Consider the following 6,671-nt stretch of genomic DNA (forward strand, 5'->3'; position numbering starts at 1 on the left):
CCCAAACTGCCCCTACCTTACTCCTTAACAAGTCCATCCCTATTGGTGAAAATAAGGTCCAGTAACACCCCTCCCCGCGTCGGTTCCTCCACCACCTGCATCACAAAGTTGTCTTCAACGCACTGCAAGAACCGTCTGGACCATGCGTGCCTGGCTATGTTGGTCATCCAGCAAATATCTGGATAATTGAAGTCCCCCATAAGCACCAGTGCCTGGGAACGTGATGCTACATCCAGTTGCTTATGGAAGGCATCATCAGCCTCCTCATCCTGATCAGGGGGCCTGTAGTACACCCCCACAACAGTGTCACCCTTACCAGCTTGCCCCTTGATTCTCACCCATAAGCTCTCCACTGCTACATCACTATCCCCCAAGTGAATTTCAATACATTCTAGCTGCTCTCTCTTGTAAAGAGCAACTCCACCACCCCGCCTAGCCAGCCGATCTTTCCTAAAAAGCACATAGCCCTCCATGACAACATTCCAGTCATGCGAGCTGTCCCACCACGTCTCCGTGATCGCGATGAGATCATGACCTTGCGACCGCACGCAGAACTCTAGCTCTTCCTGTTTATTCCCCATGCTACGCGCATTAGTATACAGGCACTTAAGAGAAGCAGCATCCCTCCACCTCTCTCCAAGCCTTTGAACTCCACTGTCTCCACCCATCAAGTTCTGTTTGGAGCCTCGAACTGCCCCCTCAGTCCCAGCGGTCGTCATTTTGTCCCCTTCCCCCTTCATACCTTTCAGTAATGGGAAATTTAAAATTTCTCTGGGAAATCTGTTCCAGTGTCTCACCACCCTTTCATATCTCATATCTAAATCTACTCTTTTCCAATTTAAAACCATTGCCCCTTGTTCTGTAAAAATGTAAATGTTTTGAAATCACAGTTTTTCTCCAATTCAGTAATATATTAAACTTATTATGAACTATTTTGAGATGTATTACCAGACTAGCTTTCTTTGCGTTGAAACAGTATTTTATAATTGTTAATCCTTTTTTTTAATTACTATAAATAACTTAAATATGTGGGCATAACTTTTTAAATAGAGATTTTATTTTGTTTTGATAAAATCATTCATATCATGTACCGGAGGTGAGACAAATAAAATAGAAAATACTGATAGTTTCAATATCTAAATATAGTGCATCAAGAAATATTTTCGCTTCAGGTTACTGTCATTGAATTATGAAATATAGAAAGAAAATACAATTTGCTGCAGCAGTAGAAGAAGCAGTAACATTTCATGTATAATAATAATTTGAGAGCCCTGCTCTATATTATTTGCACTTATTTCAAATTATGGTTATTGAGTGTTATATATGCAGGAACAAAGAGGAAAAAATGCAAGTTGTTCTGAAATTAATGCCTCTTATTCATTTCCAAGGAAAGCACAACTGATACAAAAAACACAATAACACTATCTAATAGAGCAAATTCTCAAAAACTGTTTTTCATGTAATCACCACCATTAGCTAAGCATTTTTGACATGATGAACAAGAGCCTGTATGATACTTCCCATTCCCGAGGGCATTCATGGCCAGGCTGAATGGAGCCCTGGGCAGCCTGATTTAGTGTGTGACAACCTTGGCTACAGCAGTGGGGGTTGGAACTGAAGGGGCTTTAATGTCCACTCTATTATTCTATTATTCTATTATTCTATTATTCTATGACATTGAAAAAATCTGCACCCACTGTCACTGTCATCACTGCTGAAATGCAGCACTTTCCACCTCACTGTGCCCACATCTGGTGTTTGGTCTCCAATAAACATTTGGCAGCTGTTAATGAATGCCAGTTTTTCCTCATAAAGGAATTAATTGACCCACCTTTGCTTCATGCATGCTACCATGTCAGACACCATTTTGTTAAACTGCCCCTCTGTTGTCATCTGTTGGACTGTAAAAAATGTAACAAAATATTGGCAAGAAGGTTCAACCTCTACTGCCATACCACCACTATCTGCCTCTAAAGTTGTGGACTAACATAATAAAATAGGAGGCATTATTTTCAGAGCAGCTCTCATAAAAGATGTTCAAACTCTGCTATTTCTCATTCAAATAATAATAAAATAACTTACAATCACAGGTCCTGCTAATGTCAAACTCATCTCCTCCCTTTTGTCTTAAAAATTCTGCACAAAAGGAACAAAAGGAAGCAGTTTGAAGGAAAGTGTGCAGTCAAGTGACAATGGAGCCCTGCATACTGCATGTATTATATGTCTACTCTAATTTTTACTTGTCTTGTTCCCAGAACTATTCCTATCTCCTGTTAAATTTCTGCTCTGTTTCCTTTTGGACTGAAAATTCAATTTCTAATGCCTATTAAAAGTGAGTAGGAATTAATTACGTGTATATATATATTTATGGTATTCAATCCTTAAAATACTATTCACTCATTTCTTCATAAATATATAATCTTTTCATTATAAGATGAGGGGGAAAAGAACATGAAGAGCTGAACAGAGACTGAGATAGCAGTAGTTAACATTAGTAGCAATTTAAAGGCTGAATTATGCCAATAGTTTGCTTTGACAAGTGCTATAGGTTAGTTTTTGATGGTTGATATAACAGACACCGTAAACATAGCTGAAATTAAAGGATGTTAAAGAAAAATTGAAGTATATGTTGGAATTCACATGGAATTTAACTACCAGTTTCTAAAAATTAGTCTTCATAATGTTCCCTAAGTAGCCTTTGAAACATTCTTTTATTTTTTTAATGGTGCAAGTTACTTTTTTATTTACTGCTATTCTTAGACGTTAGTCACATATGGAAATTAAGTTCTCCTGTTGTTATTGAGACCTATACATACATGCTTCCCTAGGAACTGTTTGTCAACTTGTTTTGTTAATATATCCATATGTAGCTAGTATTTTTTACTTTATGTATTTATTTTATTTTGATTTGAGCCATTGTTTGAATCCTCTAAGAGATAGAAACTACAGAGAAGGATGCTCTCATCCTGGAGGCATTCAAGTCAGGCTGGATGGGATTTTGAGCAACCTGGTCTAGTAGGAGATGCTCCTGCCTATAGCAAGGAACTTGGAAATAGAAGATCTTAAAGTTCCCTTCCAACCCAAGCCATTCTATGAGTCCATGATCTAGTCCAACTTTCCTACTCAAGCAGGAACATCTAGAACAAGATGCCCAGGTCCATACTTAGGCAGCTTTTAAATATCTCCAAGGAGGTCAATCTGTACCAGTGCTTTGTCACTCTTGCAGTGAAGTGTTTCTGATGTTCAGACAAAATCTCCTGTGATTTAGTTTGTGCCTGTCTCGTTTTGTCACTGGCCACCACTCGGCGGTCTGTCTCTATCATCTTTGTTCCCCATTTCAGATATCTAAGATGAACAGCCTCAACTCTCTCAGCCTTTCCTCACGTTAGATGTTTCAGTTCCTTAATCATTTTCTGTGGTCCTATACTGATGTCATGATTTTATGTTTTTTGATTTTCAGTGTTCCACATCATAACATCATGTAGTGCAATGGGAGTTAAAGCGTTAATGCTCCAATTCCAGGCACCTATCCCTGTATATTACAGAAGTCATGGGATCTGGCCTTTCTGGGTGGGGCGGTCTCTTACTGTCTTGCAGTGGGTGCTGGAGGGTGCTGTCCTAGCTGTTCCAAGCTTTTCAAATTTGATTCGGTCTCAGGAACTCTCTCTTTCCTATCTTATTTGATTTATTAGTTTCAATTTCAAATAGATTGTATTATACTGTGTTATCTTGCATTCCGATATCATAGTTAGTAAAATAAGTTTTCCTCCATAGATTGTTGTCGCTGTTTTTTCTTCCTTCCTTGAGCCCATCTCCCTATCCCTTTTCCTTTTCCCTACCCATTTTGTGGGGCTGGGGGTGAGGGGGGGTTGGAAGGGCCTACTGCTCCCCTGTCACGGGCATAGATTGATCTAGTTAACTCCATGACAACTGGACTCTCTCCAGTGTGTCCATGTCCCTCTCTTACTATGGAGCTCCAAAATGGACACAGTGCTTCAAGGTGTGGCCTCAATTGTTGCCCATAGTTAGGATATTCATAGAATTTCTTCAATATTTATATGCAGATTATTATGAGGTAGAACTCTCTCCTTCAGGACATCTTCTGTTAGCAATAGACAATGTATGATAACTTTTGTTTTCAAAAGTTATTCCCTGACTATTGTACTATTTAAGAAAAAAAGTAAATTTTGTCCTGAAGTTAGCCAGGGTTGTGATGGGATTACAGGGGGTAAAAAGGACTGATGTGATTTCGGGGAAAAAAAGAAAAAAAAAGAAAAAAAAAAAAGAATGCATTTTTTTCCTCTAAGTTTTCTTAAAAGCTTAGATTATATAGGTAGATAATGAAATCATACTTTTATGAATGGGATCATCACTCTGAGTAAGAAGAAACATGTTCACATGGAAAAAAGATATCTCTGAATTTCCACTAGTAGAAATTGGAACTGTAAAACCATCTATAACTTTAAATGTAGCAGTGTCTGTGTTTTATCTAGTATTAGGTTCCTTGCTCCCAGATATTTATTACATGGATCAGTGTTCTAAAATCTTCAATAGATTATGCAACTCTATCATCATATTCATATGTATATATATACGAATATGAATATATATATACATATATACATATATATATATATACATATATATATATATATTTAATACTATCTTTTCATAAGTGTTATACTGGGAATTGCAGGGTCCATTTCTGCCAAACCTTCAAAAAAAATGTCTTTCTTTCTCTTTTCTTTTTCTTTTTTTTTGGACTTTTTTTTTTTTTTGGTAGTAGTAGTAGTTGTAGTAACATGTAGTAATACAGCAGCAATGTAACACAACTGAGATTTAAGAAACAATATCATGAAACAAGACCATATATACTAATGAGGAAATAACATTTAGTAAATTTGGCTTGGAAAATTAGGTGGGGGAAATGACTTTATTTTGTAGACGATTTTGCTCCAACAACTTTTATGTTTGCCTTAAATTGTTATATGTTAGTCCCAGAAATCTTGGAGATAGCCATTATTCTGATACTGAACAACGTGTGCTGTTTTTGTTTGGTGTATTGTTCACTGAATTTTGCATTGCCTTTCTTAGACAAAAATATACCTTCAAAAACACATACTTTCATATACTAGACTTCCATAAACTTTTGTACTGAGACTTTCAATAATCCAAACACATTTGAACTGTCACAGATTATCACATTTGCTTTGTACGCAAGGCATACAGGCAAGCAAGCATGTCTAGAAAATATTATCTTTCTGATATATTTTGTTGTTTCTTTACCTTCATAACTTATAGTTTTATTACATTTCTCTTCATGTAAATTTGTCTTTTTCCTTGTTTCATATGCAGTTGATCACCACACCCTTTCAACCAGTTAGACAAAATTCCTTAAACCTCTTCTTTCCTTCCAGATCTATCTGTAACAACCCATGTCCCTGAGATAGATTTCTTCAGTATTGATTGTCTTCGTCTGCTAACCTTCTGTTTCCCTCCTGTGTCCATTATAGATTAATCTGTCATTTCTATGGTTTGAGATCTTTTTTATATTTTGATATGTAGCAAATTACCTTGTCTTAACTTTATTGACTTTCTTTAATATTTTCTATCAGAACTGAAACTAATTTGTTATTTGACCATCTTTAACATTTGAATGTTATGGTAAATAAAAGGAGCACATTTGCATATTTTTGTGTGTGTGGCATTCACCTTGCATCTTTAAGATGGATAGAAGACAAGTTTATATTTTAAATAAGGAGGTGTATGTATATTCCAGCTTTTCATGTCACATTTTCACTTTATTGAAAATCCTTCTTAAGTAATAAATAACAAATAGTTCTGTGATAACAGAGATGCACTGATTTACTTAAAATTATATAAAAATAATTGAGTTAATAGAGAAGAAAATATTTAAAATTAATAATAATTTTGAACTGGGGGGTTGGTCTCGATGATCTCTAGAGGTCCCTTCCAACCCCTACAATTCTGTGAATTCATTTAGAATGAAATGCATTGTGAATTTTTACTTTTATTTGGTTAAGTAACTTAATGGTGACTAAGTAACAGTAGAAATAGAGAGAAGGCAGCAGATCTAGCTTTACAGCTATCTCTCAGAACCCAGTCCTGATGAGAAACTGAAACTAAATGTGAATTACTGCTTTTTCAAAATCTTGTATGCCCTTCTGTATATGAAAGTGTAATTTTCATAAAGAGTAACGAGCTAAGACAAGTGATTCATGAGAGCAAGATGAATCTAAGAACCTGTGAATCCCATCCCTCTAGAGAAAATACAGAGAACAGAAAAATTCTCTATCCCTCATAATAGCTGTGTATGATTTAGAATGAAAACATATTGATGAAACACCGCTTTAGTTGCTGATCAGTGCTTACACTAAATCCAAGACTTTTCAGCTTCTCATACTGCCCTTTTCCTGAGGACCTGGGGGTGCACAAGAAGCTGGAAAGGTACAGAATGAGGATACCTGGCCCAAATTGTTCAAAAGGATAACCCATATCATATGGCATCACGCTGACAATAAAACATGGGGGAGTCAGCTGGGGGGCTGCCACTGCTCCCCCAGGTTGGGCATCAGTCAGCTGGTGACAAGCAATTTTGTTGTGCACCACTTCCTTCCTTCCTTTCTCTCTCTCTGCCTCTCTCTCTCTTT

The sequence above is a fragment of the Meleagris gallopavo genome, chromosome 1, assembly GCF_000146605.3.
Source record: "Meleagris gallopavo isolate NT-WF06-2002-E0010 breed Aviagen turkey brand Nicholas breeding stock chromosome 1, Turkey_5.1, whole genome shotgun sequence".
NCBI classification, from domain to species: Eukaryota; Metazoa; Chordata; class Aves; order Galliformes; family Phasianidae; genus Meleagris; species Meleagris gallopavo.